At 31.7% G+C, this 18,056-nt stretch overlaps 2 protein-coding genes and 1 long non-coding RNA gene across 8 annotated transcripts in view; 1 reads left to right on the plus strand and 2 right to left on the minus strand.

Moving 5' to 3' along the window:
* LOC148627294 (protein MON2 homolog) overlaps window positions 1–18,056 on the minus strand; it is a 263,342-nt gene that overhangs the window by 84,080 nt on the left and 161,206 nt on the right. The window lies entirely within an intron of this gene.
* Window positions 1–18,056, minus strand: part of LOC148627296 (uncharacterized) — a 147,295-nt gene that overhangs the window by 10,844 nt on the left and 118,395 nt on the right. The window lies entirely within an intron of this gene.
* Window positions 1–18,056, plus strand: part of LOC148627297 (G protein-coupled receptor dmsr-1-like) — a 102,746-nt gene that overhangs the window by 929 nt on the left and 83,761 nt on the right. The window lies entirely within an intron of this gene.

The following is an 18,056-nucleotide window of genomic DNA, read 5'->3' on the forward strand; positions in this document are numbered from 1 at the left end:
GCTTTAAGACTATTGCTATACTTTGGAGAAAAACTCAAAGCTCTAAAAGTAAAAGCAGCATATTAATTCAGTCAGTTAAAACAAAAGAATTGTACAAAATAATTGTTGATGTCAGAATGTGTTTTTCCATTGCTCTGTCAGAGGTAGTGCTCAATTGTACAGTTAAGACTATAACAAAATCAATTCCAGGTCTGTAAGACAGCCTGAATTTTTAAGTTGTTCGGGAATGATTACGTGATTAGACATATATAGTATGATAACTAGAGGTCTGTAAGACAGCCTGAATTTTTAAGTTGTTCGGGAATGATTACGTGATTAGACATATATAGTATGATAACTAGAGGTCTGTAAGACAGCCTGAATTTTTAAGTTGTTCGGGAATGATTACGTGATTAGACATATATAGTATGATAACTAGAGGTCTGTAAGACAGCCTGCATTTTTAAGTTGTTCGGGAATGATTACGTGATTAGACATATATAGTATGATAACTAGAGGTCTGTAAGACAGCCTGCATTTTTAAGTTGTTCGGGAATGATTACGTGATTAGACATATATAGTATGATAACTAGAGGTCTGTAAGACAGCCTGAATTTTTAAGTTGTTCGGGAATGATTACGTGATTAGACATATATAGTATGATAACTAGAGGTCTGTAAGACAGCCTGAATTTTTAAGTTGTTCGGGAATGATTACGTGATTAGACATATATAGTATGATAACTAGAGGTCTGTAAGACAGCCTGAATTTTTAAGTTGTTCGGGAATGATTACGTGATTAGACATATATAGTATGATAACTAGAGGTCTGTAAGACAGCCTGAATTTTTAAGTTGTTCGGGAATGATTACGTGATTAGACATATATAGTATGATAACTAGAGGTCTGTAAGACAGCCTGAATTTTTAAGTTGTTCGGGAATGATTACGTGATTAGACATATATAGTATGATAACTAGAGGTCTGTAAGACAGCCTGAATTTTTAAGTTGTTCGGGAATGATTACGTGATTAGACATATATAGTATGATAACTAGAGGTCTGTAAGACAGCCTGAATTTTTAAGTTGTTCGGGAATGATTACGTGATTAGACATATATAGTATGATAACTAGAGGTCTGTAAGACAGCCTGAATTTTTAAGTTGTTCGGGAATGATTACGTGATTAGACATATATAGTATGATAACTAGAGGTCTGTAAGACAGCCTGAATTTTTAAGTTGTTCGGGAATGATTACGTGATTAGACATATATAGTATGATAACTAGAGGTCTGTAAGACAGCCTGAATTTTTAAGTTGTTCGGGAATGATTACGTGATTAGACATATATAGTATGATAACTAGAGGTCTGTAAGACAGCCTGAATTTTTAAGTTGTTCGGGAATGATTACGTGATTAGACATATATAGTATGATAACTAGAGGTCTGTAAGACAGCCTGAATTTTTAAGTTGTTCGGGAATGATTACGTGATTAGACATATATAGTATGATAACTAGAGGTCTGTAAGACAGCCTGAATTTTTAAGTTGTTCGGGAATGATTACGTGATTAGACATATATAGTATGATAACTAGAGGTCTGTAAGACAGCCTGAATTTTTAAGTTGTTCGGGAATGATTACGTGATTAGACATATATAGTATGATAACTAGAGGTCTGTAAGACAGCCTGAATTTTTAAGTTGTTCGGGAATGATTACGTGATTAGACATATATAGTATGATAACTAGAGGTCTGTAAGACAGCCTGCATTTTTAAGTTGTTCGGGAATGATTACGTGATTAGACATATATAGTATGATAACTAGAGGTCTGTAAGACAGCCTGCATTTTTAAGTTGTTCGGGAATGATTACGTGATTAGACATATATAGTATGATAACTAGAGGTCTGTAAGACAGCCTGCATTTTTAAGTTGTTCGGGAATGATTACGTGATTAGACATATATAGTATGATAACTAGAGGTCTGTAAGACAGCCTGAATTTTTAAGTTGTTCGGGAATGATTACGTGATTAGACATATATAGTATGATAACTAGAGGTCTGTAAGACAGCCTGAATTTTTAAGTTGTTCGGGAATGATTACGTGATTAGACATATATAGTATGATAACTAGAGGTCTGTAAGACAGCCTGAATTTTTAAGTTGTTCGGGAATGATTACGTGATTAGACATATATAGTATGATAACTAGAGGTCTGTAAGACAGCCTGCATTTTTAAGTTGTTCGGGAATGATTACGTGATTAGACATATATAGTATGATAACTAGAGGTCTGTAAGACAGCCTGCATTTTTAAGTTGTTCGGGAATGATTACGTGATTAGACATATATAGTATGATAACTAGAGGTCTGTAAGACAGCCTGCATTTTTAAGTTGTTCGGGAATGATTACGTGATTAGACATATATAGTATGATAACTAGAGGTCTGTAAGACAGCCTGCATTTTGTTTGGGAAGATTAAGTGATGAGACATATATAGAATGACAACATTGACTTCATGGGTAAATCTATATACAAAATTGAAATCAAATACTGTAACTCTTTAAAGAATTTTCTTCCAACACAGTCAGTATATTTTCGCTTTTTACCCTTTGACGCTCTTCTTTAGGTACCAATTTTCGTGGTTTTCATGGAAAGGGCAAACCACGAAATTTTGTTCCCAACGAAAAGGAGATTTCCATAAATGTGTAAAATGAAAACCTAGAAACCATGAATTCAAGAATCCACAAACTTGTGTTTCATGCCTAATCCACGAAAATTGGTATCCACAAATTAAAGTACTTTCACAGTACATGTATGAAATATCGTAAAGAACTATGAAGATTTTCTACCTCCTTTTACAAATGTTTTTAGAAGGGGTATACTAAGTAGTACTGGGTCTTTAATGTACAGCAAAGTGGCATGCTATTCTGAATGTTGAGAATGTAAATTACAATCTTCATTGTTGCAGTCACTTGAATCTGATGGTGTCTTCAGAGCGTACATCATTAACATCATGCATGATAGGAAATCAGCATGAGTTCTATGATCTTATTAGATCTGATGTACAGATGGTCAGACATATGGACAAGCTGATTCAGGAAGAGATATCAGACATTTACTAAGAGGCAATCATGTAAGAAAGAGAGAGAACCTACTTCTTGAAAAAATACATTGCATGTTTATTCTAATTATCAAGTATTCCAGGTTGGTAACCTGAGTAGTTCTTTTTATGTTCCCATCCTGTCCAAATAGTTGCATCCTGCACCTCAAGTGGGAAATGTAACTTAGTTTCACCAAATGCTAATGCATCTTGCCTTAAAAGAAGGAATAGTAACTTTGTTTAACTAAGGCATGCTGCATCCCTGTCCCACTAGTAGGAATGGTTAATTTGTTTCACTAGGTCATGCTGTATTGTGTCCCACTAGAAGGACTGGAGACTTTGTTTTACCAAGTGGTGTTGTATTCTGTGTCACTAGTAGGAAGGGAGACTTTATTTCATAAAGTGGTGTTGTATCATGTCCCACTAGTAGGACTGGAATCTTTGTTTAACCAAGTGGTGTAGTATCCTGTGTCACTATTATAGGAATAGTAACTTTGTTTCACAAAGTGGTGATGCATCCTATCCCACTAGTAAGAATGGTAATTTTGTTTCACCAAGTGGTGTTGTATTCTGTTCCACTAGTAGGACTGGAGAGTTTGTTTCATAAAGTGGTGTTGTATCCTGTTCCACTAGTAGGAATGGTAAATTTGTTTCACCATGTGGTTTTGTATCATAGCCCCATTAGTAGGAATGGTAACTTTGTTACACCATGTTGTGTTGCATTCTGTCCCACTAATAGGAATGGTAACTTTGTTACAACATGTGGTGTTGTATCCTGCCCAACTAGTATAAATGGTAACTTTGTTTCACAAAGTGGTGTTGTATCCTGCTTAACTCAACAATCAATTGATCTTACATATATTACCCATTTTCAGACATAGTCTTTCATGATATCATTTAGAGATTTAGTATTTAAATTTCATATAATAACATGATGTATCAAACCAAAATAGAAAATCTGCAAAACAAAAGAAAACAATGACTGTTCCAGAGCTTCATCCTTTCCACAAGAGCATTTAACCAACAACCTTTTGGACTGCAAGTTATATTTTGTTTTAATTTTCTTTATCTATAATAAGCTTTTAAAATTAAAGAGGCAGTTTAAATAAAAGGTTACTCACATGTTTCAATCTTTTGATACTGTAGTACATTATCATAGGCAGGGTATTGATACTGTAGTACATTATCATAGGCAGGGTATTGATACTGTAGTACATTATAAGCAGGGTATTGAAATGGGAAATACTTTTAAATGATGCTTTGTGATAGAACGTTCTTGACTCTAATTCCCATCTTAAAATGATAACTTACTGAAACCCCTTATTCAATTCAATATAAAAGTTTCTACATACAACAAGATTTTGACTTTAATGTGTCTTTTATTCCATTGAAAAAGTCTCTTTGTCTAGTATATACAATGCCACAGCAGTTGTTCCTTATTTTTCTTTACAATCCATTAACTTTTCAATAAGACAACTTTTGTTGAGAGATATAAAATTGATTCTATCCTTTCATTACATGTCTGATTCACTTTTTAATTTCTTTAAATTAAAATCATTTTCTATATAAGAATTGATCGTAAAATTATTAAATAAACTTTTTCTACTGAATGGAAATAAAAATAAAAAAAAGACAAGAACAGTACATGCTCTGAATGTTTTGCAATAAATATAGTATGGAAGTGTTTACATTATTGAATGCTGTCTCGTTCATTTTAATTTGGTTTTCTCTCTGACACGATTATTATGCAGCACATGTACCAAACACATCCAAACCATTTAAACCAATCCCACTTCAACAATTACCTCATAGAATTGCAGAAATTTATAACTTCTTTTTTTTTTTATTTCAACTTTATAATTCTTGGTAATGTCCTAATTAAGATACCATTAATATGTGTCGACAACATGCTTCAGAGACATTTTCACATGCAATAATTTGATCAGTCTATCATTATATCCAATTAGGGAAGTCCTTAGGAGCCAAGAAGAGCATTTTTTTATTGAAATTTATCTATTAAAGTTTCCACTTTTCTCTAGTGTACATAACTCATGGTTATTGTTATGTATAAGATAAAGGTGACCTAAAAATGTTAGTTCAATTAAATCTTGTATAAACAGTCCTAAAGTTTAAGTGCGTAGAGTTAAAACTTTTTATTCTATTGCCCACAGCTTTCCTAACCCCCAATTTTTCTGTCATGGATAACCACTTTACTTCTAGTCATGAACTGATTTTAACTACCTTTTGAAAAAATTCAAAGCCACTGTAGCATTACATTCAACATTTAAAGGCAATGATATTAATGATGAAGGAACAAAATATTGCACACATAGTATCTTGTCATTTTTTTACAAAGAAGTGAGAGTCAAATAGTGTAATTCAAAATAAGTAAATGATGAAAGACTGAGGAGATGACCTCAAAGGCAGTTTTTTTCTGCTGCTATTTACTTTTACCTTCATAGTTTCATTGAACAAAATAGTGATTTGCAAAACTAAAAATACATCAATTAAATGGAATGCCAACTATTTTTCAACAGACGATCGGCATTTCAATGGGAACAAATTGTGCTCCTCTACTCACTGACCTATTCCTTCACTCTTATGAGGCTGACTTTATAGCTGATCTACTCCAAAGAAGGAACATCATTTAGCCAGAGCCTTTGATCTCAGTTTCCGCAGTATAGATTAAACAATCCTAGTGTCAGGATTTATACATTGCATCTACCGCAAAGAACTTGAGACTTATGGTAAAGAAAAACTATTGACCCAACTATACAACAAATGCGATGACTTTTCATTTCATATTGACAACCTTCCTTTTATCTGTGGCAGTATCTCTTCAGCACCTGCATATAGCTCATACCTTATGCCAGAGCTTGCTGTAACTTTGCAGACTTACTGTACTGTGCTAGACTTCTTACAATTAGGCTTCTGAAGCAGGTTAATTTTGCTACAAGACTGAAGTCTTTAATACAGCAGTTTTATCATCTGTCATCATGAACTCATTACTATGTATCCATCTGCACCATGAGAACCAATTTGTTCAACATGTCATACTTTTCCTTTCCTCTACCCTTGGACTTGACTTTTTATGAGCAGCTTGGCGGGTTTTTTGTAGAAAAGCAGAGGATGCTTACCCTACCAGTGCACCTGGTCCATGCTCCCAGTTATTAGTAGAGTCCGAGTTGCTTACTTTTGTTGCTTTTTACGTATTATTTTGGTTATTTGATGTTATATGAGTCTGTTTTCCTAACCTGGTCTTTGTCCCTGGATTACATTCTTTTGATTTCCGCTAGAATCTTGGTTCCCCTGATTACTTTTACATGAGAACTTCATCTCCATGACATATACTAATTTGTTTCTATGACCTTGACTTTTGACCAATGACTTTGAAAATCAATTGGATTATGGGTATATATATATATATATATATATATATCTCAAATTCATTATGATCACCACTTAAGAAAATCAAGGATGAGTGTACTAAACCACAAACCAAATGGCCTTTGAACCTAGGTCACCAAAGGTCAAGCTAAATTGATTAGTATGGACATAGTGACCTACCTTATACATACTGTTAATACCTTTTATCTGTTTCTTTGAGTAGTAAGCAGTAATTATTTTACAACCAGATAATTCTATAATTTCAACTGATATATTATTTATAATTCAAGTTCATGGTCTGTTTTCTCCATCAAATATATAGCAACTCAATCTACAGATGTATTAACTAAAACTGAAGGTGAAAAGTATCCAAACAAACATTCTAATTAACAAATAACATTTATATATCATAGATAGATAAACTCAACACAATTTACATCACATTCACAATAAATTTCTCCATTCAAATAATTTCAGTTTATGCCAATTAATCTTACAAAAAAATGGTGTTTTTATAAATTTTAATACAAACTTTTCAATGACAAAGAAAAATGTCACTTATACAAATTGGGCATGGGTAAGAATTAACAAGAAAAAGATAGAGGTTCTTGTATGCACAGAAATTTTTCAGTGATTTTGTTGTAATGAGTCAATACCACATTTATACAGCATATCTGTTAGGTAGATAAACTTGCAATACACAACATGCTTAACTAATCTTATAAACATCTAACTGTTGATGAACCTGTTGTTAAACCAATCAGTCCCAGATAACAATACATTGAGACTTCAAAGCATGAAATGGACATTCTAATTGGAATAATCTGATATAATAACCTGATAAGTAGTACAGCTGTAACTGAGCAAGAACACTGTTCAAACATACAAAAGGTTTTAAAAGAATAACTGACCTAGCTGAAAACTATCACAAATTCTAATGTAGTTTGTGTAGAAATTTTAGATCTATATTATATCTGAACTTCCCATTTCAATCATAATTTTCGTACAAAAGCTGACTTCTTTTTGGGGTTGACTGATATTAGAAACAAGGTATTTTTAAGTCGCTAAAATTATTAATGACTTCTTGCACTCATAATTTCAGTACTTAATATTCACATATGATTTGCATAAATATGTAGTTATACGCCATGTAATGCTGCAGATCCTCGCCCTGTTTACTGCCATAGTGTCATTGTTCTAGCTTCATACGAGATAAAAATGAACCTCTTAAGTGTCATATAAGTGTGTTCTACATGTGTTTCGTGCTTGTATGAGAACGGGTAGTTTCAATGAAATGATCAGTTAGCATTGAACATTACTGAGTTTCCGATTCAGGCACTATACAAGACTATATAGGTCATATACATTAGCATGCCCAATATTTATGAAAATTCACTGCCAGTTGCTTAATCTGGTTCCTAAGCTGGTTCCCTGGTCAATATCATAAGCAACCCAAAGATCGCTACAATGTACCTCTTTTAACATATCATACACATGTTTATGCATGTTTTTTGCTTGTATTAGAATGGGAATTTTACTTTAAAAGATAAAATGATCGGTTAGCATTGAAATTATGTAATATTACCCAGTTTACAATTCAAACACAGGCCTTCATTACCACTGACTATATAAAGGTCATATATTTTATCAGGACCCCGATATGTATAAAGTCATTGCCAGTTTTTTAATCTTGTTCCAGATAATTGAAAACATTCAGGTCATCACAGTTACAAAAGAGTATGCAATCATATCAAGGGAACCAAGATTTTAGCAGAAGTCGTCCGATTTTAAAGCATATTGCATTTGTACCAATTCGGATGTTGAAAGGAAGCCAAAATCGGTGACAGTGAATATTTGACAATTAGTGACTTTGAAGATTTCAGTCTGATTTTAATTTGGAATTATTTTGCTTTTAAGAAAGTAAGTAAAAAAAATTAAACTTACCCCAACTAAAGGATTAGTCAAGCAATCATGACGAGGGGGGTGGTTGTTATTAAGGTTTTCCATGACTATTATTATTCAACTAACCTTACACCTTAGCCATACCTCAGTAAGAATTAGTTTTACAAATTGTTTTTTTTTGCCATTTTCTACATTCCAAAACAATTCCAAATTAAAATAATACCTTGTTTAGAAGACAACAACAATTGGGCCATGATAATCAGTATACTTCCAAAGTAGTTCTTTCTTAAACAAGGACGTTTTACTTCAGTAATATAACTTGATGAAGTATTTAAAACTAGTATTTCTATGTAAATCTGCAGCAAATAAAATGCTTTGCATGTTACAGCTTGATATGACCAGAGAGGTCAAACCCTTAACAGTTGTAGCAACTATGGACACACTATTTTGTAGAGATACTTCAGCATTTTAACAATAATGTCTTTAAACACAATTTTCAGGAATTTTTAAATCCTTAAAATTTGTATATAAATACTTAAATGGAATATACAAAGGTAACCTGTACACAAAGCCCAGTATTTAGATACATGTACTACAAATGTCAACAGAAGGCACTATTCAGTTAGATCTTAAAAATAAATTATTGTTTACACAATTGTCATTGGAGACTAAAGTACAATTCTTTCGAAATCCATCATAACTATCTATTTTAACAATCCTTTTGTCAACATTTGCAGATCTACAGAAAACTTAATGCAAGCTTGCTAATGAGCTTCTACTGCTTGCAAATCCTATTAATTTCCTAATGACACTCTGCCGAACTAAATTGAGCAATTGGATTTTAAATATGATGCTTAAGGAATGTTACTAGGCCTCAGGTCTTTATTCCCAAAGCTACTTTATATGTACTGTACACAAAAAGATAAAACTAATAGATTCTAAAAAGAAAAAAGAAAATTCCATAGCAGCTCAATGATCATTCAAATGCAAATAATCAGAAAAAATCTATTTGTGAAACAGAATTAGGTAAATAAAAAAAAATTGATCAGGGCTAAACAGCTGTGAAAGAATCAGTACAACACCATTCATACATTCATACTGTACAGAATCAGTACAACACATTCATACATTCATACTGTACAGAATCAGTACAACATCATTCATGCATTCATACTCTTTGTGTGTGTAACCTGAAATAGACATCAATCACTGTAAACTTAAAATTTAACATCATAACTTACTTACAGCGAGTTAAATAGTTAACTTCAGGGAATAGAATTGGTTTAGGATCACTTGTTGATAAACTTCCCCATGTAGTCAAATACCTGAGACATCAGGTAATATGAAGGATGCCATAATTGATTGACCTATTAGATATAGTGTTTTCATAATTTAAAAATATAAAATACAAAAATACCAATCATGTATGTAAGACTCAGATGCATGTCTGGTTCCACAAAGGTGTCCGATTCCACAAGCAGGTCCGATCATATGACGTCAATTTTTGTCATGGACATTGGAAAACATCTTACATGTAAATCGTACTATAATGCGGTCACTTTCACAAATGTGAATTAAATTGTACTAACATTTCTGATTAACAAATATCAATCAAAACCGTCTATTTTGGTTTTATGAATTTAGAGAGCTAAGAGAGACAATATTTTCTTGACAGTGTGAGACCAGTACAATGCATGGTTCAACATACCGTACCTACGACATGGCAAAAGACCCTTTAGTTTCTGGAGTTTGTTGCCATATCACTTTTGAAAATGAGGGTAAAATGGGGGAAAGTTGGTGTTATATCATTAGAATTAATACAAACCAGTTGTTGTGCCAATAACAAACTACAAATCTCTATGCTTTAGAGTGTCAAAAACTAATATTGTGTTAACAATTACCAGAATAAAACAGAGTACAACATGCTACGATTGTATCATTCTGCCCTCTAGGAAGCTCTTTATTCACTTCTAAAATTTGTTCTAAGGACAGAAACCAACAAATAACAAGCAGAAAAAGTCACCAAAAAATAAACAATTACAAGGGAATGATATGGAAATTTTTAAAAGTTTGTCTCTGAGACTTCAGTTTGACACTAAACCTGGTTGTTTTGAACGTTTTCTATTTACATACTTAATTCAACAACCTGCAGACACTTACATACATGTGGATACTAATGCATAATTAGAAATTGAGCACATGATTTTTTAAATGTTTAATTGTTTGTTGGTTTGTTCATGCCCTTAGAACGCATATCAGGACAAGTTGCTAGCTGAAATAATTTGCCGTCTCTCATTGTATTAAAGTTTTTGCTATAATGCAGAAACAAATAATGAACCGTTATGTTGTCTTTCGAGATAACCCTACATCTGAGAAGCTAATAATGCTGATAGAATGTTCCAATCGTGCAGCACTGTTAAAACTTTGTGCCGTTGTCTGGCTGCAGGTCTGAACAACTAACATTGTTTATTTATCATGACAATAAACTCAACGTTTCTGGTTTTGTGACATATAATTGGACATGCTCATGAAATCAGACATATTTGTGGAACCAGACACATTTATGAGTCCTACATATATATTTAAAATTTTGATATGCTGTACACATTTTTCAAAGAGTAACCTTCTTATCAGCACATTAGAATCAAGTATATATGGAGATCTAAATAAAAAAAATTGTATACAAGAAGTATACAATGCTAATGCTACTACCACAGATAATCAACATAAAATAAATTCTCAATTTAAAAAGTTAAGGATGAATTAAGGTTTTTTTTTCTCACTGATTTAAACATTTCTAACTGTGAGGAGGTAAAAAATAATTATTTCAATACCACAATTAATTATCATAAAAAATCTTGATTTAAAAAAAACAAATTTACAGTCTGGTTGTACCTGTATTTTCCTGGTATTATGAACTACCATTATCTGTGACTTTCAAATGGCTGAACAAGATAATGCCATCACCAAAATACCATTATCAAATGAGTTTTACTGACACTTAACCTAACCTTATCAAACTTGATTGCACTTGGATGAATATCAATTCAAATATTACAAATATAAATGAGAAAATCTTGTAGAATGATATAAGCTTCAATATAGACATGGAACAATTGCCTAGCCTTGTGACTTAGAAACCAAATTAAATTAAGATCATCTTCAAAATTCTGCCAACTCTTTAACATAGATGTATAACTATTTTGTTTGATAGAACATATCAATAACTCTCAAATTCAACCTTAAAGCTTTTTTGAATTTATACTCTAATGAGTAATGAACAAACTGACTAAACAAAACTGCATTGTTTGCTAGTTTACAAATATTTAACAAAAAGTCATATTACCATCACAGCCTGAAACACTCAGTCATCCATACAAGAACTGACTGAGTTACATCCTAACAACCATCCCAGCCTGACACACTTAGTCACCCATACAAGGACTGACTGAGTTGCATCCTAACAACCATCCCAGCCTGACACACTCAGTCATCCATACAAGGACTGACTGAGTTACATCCGAACAACCATCCCAGCCTGACACACTTAGTCATCCATACAAGGATTGACTGATTTACATCCTAACAACCTTCCCAGTTTGACACACTTAATCATCCATACAAGGACTGACAGAGTTACATCCTAACAACCATCACTTAATGGACTGAATAATGACTGACATGACCATCCACAATTGTTTTTTAACTGATACAGACACAAAATGTCTCAATCAACACTTTTTCTGTCTATAAAAAATACATTTTGTCTACCAAAACAGTAAATAGTGTTGCATTAGTCATTTTTTGTAAATCTAAACATAATAAAATGTTTTAGTAGACATTATTTGGTTATGTCAACAGTTTTTTTGTTGCATTGGTTAAAAAAATGTCCTATGTCAACGCTTTTTTATTGAATCAGACATAAAATGTCTATGTCAACACTTGTGTCAATCTCAACACAACAAAACATTGTATTAGACATTTTGTGTCCTACTCAACACTACATTTGCTTGGATGTTTTAAGATTGTCTACTACAATGCATTTTTGTGTCGAGTTCGACAAATTGTGTTTTAAATGGACATTTTATGTGTTGATATGACTAATTAAAACAAAATGAGTGTTTAAGTAGACAAAATTTGGTTGCTTCAGTTATATTTTGACTGTGCATGAACATTACAGTCATTATTTTGGCCAGCAGTACATTTTCACACACCTCATAACCCAAACCACAACCCTCCTAACTTGGGAAATTACATTTTTATCACATAGTCCCATACCTTCAAAATCAATTGTCACACACCCAACAATCTTGACCACAACACATCCCAATCTTCATTACACACCACACAAACCTTACAAGCTTTGTTAACAAATGTTCCACAACCCTGACCTATATTTTTTTCAGATCCATGAATTGGTATTTATACTTCCCTGTATACACCAAGTGTTTAACAATTGATTCCTTTATGATATAAGCAGGTTAAGATATGCATGGCTTGACTACAGAACTATTAATACAGACACAATGTCAGACATTTGACAGGTTCAATTGGTATTCAACTCACAATGAAAAATTTGATTTTACAGACCAATCTAGGCAGTGAAGCAAACATATTTCTGTTTTGCCAAATCCAAATTTATTAGATGTGTTTATGCAACCAAACTTGGTTCATGTAAATAAAACTTTGAAGACAAATGGTTAATATATTGTCCAGTGTGTTACCATCATCATCTCTGCAAATGTTATTGTCATCCATTATAGTGAGTCATTACATCACATCATCATTAAAGTTCTGAAGTATCCGAACTGAAATGACATTCATGGACTATAAAGACTATTATATCTTAAATTTTAGAACATGAGCTTTGTTAAGAAATGTTTTTCATATAAATTCATTAGCAATTTGTTGTTTCAAAAAGCATTTGATGACATCACTGTTTCTGGGTTTTCTTGATATTTGGTAAAGTCACCATAATATTTTTTTTTCTTTTTGAAAAAAAAATCCTACACCAGTAATGTTTAAATTTCATGAACAATTTTTTTGGTCAGTCACATTTTTACCAATAACTTCTGAATTTGTAGTAATTTATAAAAAACCTAGTAAAAATTATACCCCAAATATACACCATGTTAAAATGCCATAAAAATGTGGGTAAGATATATTAATCTAGACAATGGCTGTTTTTTGGGGAACGTGACAATAAAGTGAAGACAAGATCTCCACGCAATCTATCACCACAAACAAAATATAAACCTTTATAAAATTTCACTAATAAGAATTACAGTGTATAAGAAGATGATGTTGGAAGATTTCATCAACAATGCTAAGGTAGTTGACTGGATAATTAAAGAGATTTGAAACTGGTATAGAAATATATGTCTGAAAAAAAGTTAAAATCTAAAAGGTCCAGTTAAGTCTAAGTAATTGTCCTTTCAGTCCAAGGAAACAATTTCATTAGGTTGCAGTATTGAATTAGAATGAAATTAATTTCTCCTGGGTATTTGCATCATTTGTGTAAGGTGGTTGTTATATTTTCCCGCTCAAAATATTTTGGGTTTTTGGCGGGCTTTTGTTTATATTATTCATTCAGCATGACGTCCTTTTGATCGGTACAGTTGTCATGCGGCTATCCACTTTATCATGACTTTATATTTATTTCCATTTACAGATTCTAGGTTATTCTATCTTTATTCCTAAAGCATTTTTTGTGTCCGTTGTTTGTTTAATTCACAATGATGAGGGGTTGTTACCAGGAGAACAACACTGATTCGTGAACATCATTTTTGAATACTGTGAAAGTACTATTGTTCATGGGGTAAAATTTTCATGGTTTTTGTGGGTAGGGCGAACCACAAAACAATGAAATCAAGAATCCATGAACTTGTGTTTCTTCCCTAATCCATGAAAATTAGTATCCATGAATTAAGTACTTAATCTTTCCTGTTATTTACAGTATATATGTTATAAATCCCATTTTAAGGGAAGATAAGGTATTTTTATGTTTCATTGCACACTGTCATAGGCACCAGTGTAGTACCAACACATTTTTATCTCAAACATCTTTGCCTTAAGTCATCCTCAACAATTATCCTAATAATCATCATGAAAGACCTGATAGTCAAATACATCATTGTTTTGTTCTGTTTAAATAACAACAACTAATCAGTGTTGAGTAACATGTGGCATTGCAGCAATTAACACTAAATCAGGCAAATTTGTTTCAATCTTGACAAAAAATGTAAGATTTCAACTCCAATAAATGCATGGCTCTATGTTCAAATTTTGCTAATGAAGATAATGGTCCTAAAAGCAATTATTGACAATCACATTACCAAATATAACTCTGTTATTAGGAAAGCAATCAAAATTGTAACAATCCAATGGATTCTAAATACTACTTGTACAACTGGAATTAAATTAAATCAAATTTAGTTTCCTTACATTGTCTCATCAATATATGTTTTGGCAATTAAATAGAGTAAATTCTCAGGCATTATTGCCATGATATTTTTTTTGAAATTATTGTGACTGAAAGGCAGTATGAAATTTTACAACTTTCTTTACTAATCAGGCCTCAATGATTTTTTAACAGTAATCACTCTTTGGATATAAATATTTGAAAAATTAATTTGATTACCCAGTTAATTGTTTAATGGCAAAGCTTTTAAACAGCCTTACATTTTCTACCAAACATACTGTATTCTAAAATACTGATTCAATATACATGCTTGTTTGTCAATCACAAAAGAAGTGAAAAAAGATGAAAATTAAAACTAAAAAAAATTCTAACATCAGAACTTATTTGCAGTGACTATTATAATTAACTTCAGGGAATTGGTCTTCAATTCATTAAATAAGTATCATCTGATGAATTTCCACAGGTAGTTAAATGTATTTCATTAGGTAATGGTCATTCAAACAAGGGAAGACCAACTCTCTTCTCTGAAGTTAACAATATCATTGGCTGCAATAAAAAGAAAAATAGGTAGTCAACTAACATGGTTTCCTAATTCATGAAGTTGTCTAACAAACCTTAGTTTTATAGCACATACAAAGATAATGTTCAAGTAATAAAACTGGTCTTCCACTTATTAAGTACCACTCTAGATAAGAATCATGCAAAATTTGATTCACGACTGGAATGCCCTACATATTTTCATTTGATATTTTGTTTAAAATGTTATAGTTAACAGAAATTCATATATCCCTTGTTCTTAGGAGAAAAAAATTATAAAGAATGTACTATAGAATTCAAAATTAAGGGAGATAACTCGGTAAATGACAGTAAAATACAATAGAAACTGTTGGATTTTAAATGTGGAGTATCTCCTAAGAGCAGACAGATAAGAATGAATAATTATACATTTCATCATATAGACCTACATAGCAACTTGACAACAAAAAATAAAAATGTGTCGCCTTTTTTGGGGTGTATCACAATACAGAATTTGCATGATCCTAACAAAGACTATTACTCAAATGACAATTACGGTATGGAATGTCTGTATAATTGACTAGGAAATCAAGACTTCCTCCCATAGGATCTATATGTCTGGTAGAAAGTTAAAATATCCCAAGTTTTTCATTTAACTTAGGCAATTTATACCCTTGTCACCAACATTATGTGTGTTTTAATGCTTTAACATTTCAAGTTTTTTAACCAGTTTAACTAAACTTAAAACTATAAAAGCAATATTTTAAAATAAAAATGTATTGACAAACATCAAAACACGACAGATATTGCGAAATCAACACTGATCCATAATTTCGATCATCTGATCCTATTAAGCCGTCCAGGAGGCATCTTAATCCGCAAGTTGCGCAACTTGTCAATTAATTTTACACTGAAAGCATCAGTGAGCTTTATGCAGATTTAATTGCTTCTTTTCAAAGCCTCTTTTATTAGATCTGAGTCAATGTGCAAACTGTATTAGATCCAGTTATGAAAATTTCAAATGGTTATTAACTAAACAAGTGTTACTATTTCTATATTATCTCCAAGAAAAGTTTTCAATCAAGCGCACCTCAACTAAAACATGATGAGGCATATTTCCATTTATAGAGACAAACTAAGCGAATCTATTTTATTAATTTTCACTAATGTTTTTTTCTCTCTCGTTGAAGTGACTCCATTAAGTGCTACCTATTCATAAATACATGTTTTTTTTATCCAGACAGCAATGAAGAAGTGGAAAAAAAAGTTTATGAAATCTATAAAAGCAAGAACAAGATGTAATGTCCGGAAAAACTTTCACTGAATGACGGAAATGAAAGCAGTATTCAGAGTAAATACAACATGAATGTTGTAATAAGAAAAGCTTTTGTCTCATTACCCAATTAAATATTGACAGTATTCTGTTGGTACAAATCAAGAAAAGTAATTAAATAGACTGCTGATTGTTTTCATGTATACCAGCTTTATTCTTGCTCCACAAAGTCAACCAGACATGGTGTGATTTGTGATGTTAAAATTTTCTGAACATAAATAACAACTCTTTTCTCTTGTACAATATGTAAATATAAACAAACAATGAATTCTATGTGAACTGTATACATCTCTGGGGTTTTTGTTTCCTGTGAACAGACATTTCAAGTATAGGTTCAAGTGCACTTTATTATACTTGGTAAACTTTCAATCATAATTTTTTTCCAAACATCCAGCATTTAAAATCACCATTTCAGCAGTTCATGTTCAAAATGCAAAGTTTAACAAGGAATAAAAGCAAGTATTTATTGGAAGAAATTGTACCTACACTCTTTCTAACTGAAGAACTAGAAATGCTTCAACTCATACAAAGTCAACATCCTTTTATTCAAATGTTATTCTTGGAAAAGAAATTGATTTAAATACTTTCTAAAAAAATTTCATTAAAACTTATGTGAGAACTTTTAAAAAATGCTAATTTTACATGCCCTACATTGCATGAACTACCTTACAAGATAAACTCAAATAGTTGATAATTGTTCAGAGAAACAAATACTGTAGAAATATCATTGTACGTTGGCTACCACTTTTCGTGGTTTTCATGGTTTTGGCAAACCAGAAAATTTGGCTCCCAAAGAAATTAAAATTTTCATTTTAATTGTGTGATACAGTTGTCAAATAAATGAATTCAAGAATCAGCGAATTTGTGTTTTTCCCGGAACCAAGAAAATTGCATCCATGAATAAAAGGACTTTCACAGTAGTACATATTATCTGGATATTCTTACAGAATTTTACATGAAAATTAAATATATATTATGTTTGCATTGTATTTATTTATTCAAACGTATTTTAATAATTATTCCATACAATCATTTGAATTATTTTGTTAAGAGTACATAAGATAATGATCTACCAATGTTACATTATCTTTAATGGTGTACTGAAGGAATTTTATTTTTCATTGCAAAATTACAACAAACCTTCATGGATAAACAGTCAAACTTCTGGTACAAATTAAGAAATCAAATGAAATATTACTGGCATGGATTTAATGAAAAATCCTCATTAAAATTGTATTAATCATCCCATGTTCTCATTTAATGCATCACTTCATATCATTATTGCATAAAAAATATGACATTATATTTCATATAGCTGCACAAAATAATATAAATGCATCATTTGTCTTCCCTTAATTCAACTCAATATCAGTTATTGAGCCATGAACATTTTGCACTAAGTTTCTATAAAGATTC

This window comes from Perna viridis, chromosome 1 (genome assembly GCF_037379345.1).
Source record: "Perna viridis isolate PV_CMFRI_1.1 ecotype Kerala chromosome 1, ASM3737934v1, whole genome shotgun sequence".
NCBI lineage: Eukaryota > Metazoa > Mollusca > Bivalvia > Mytilida > Mytilidae > Perna > Perna viridis.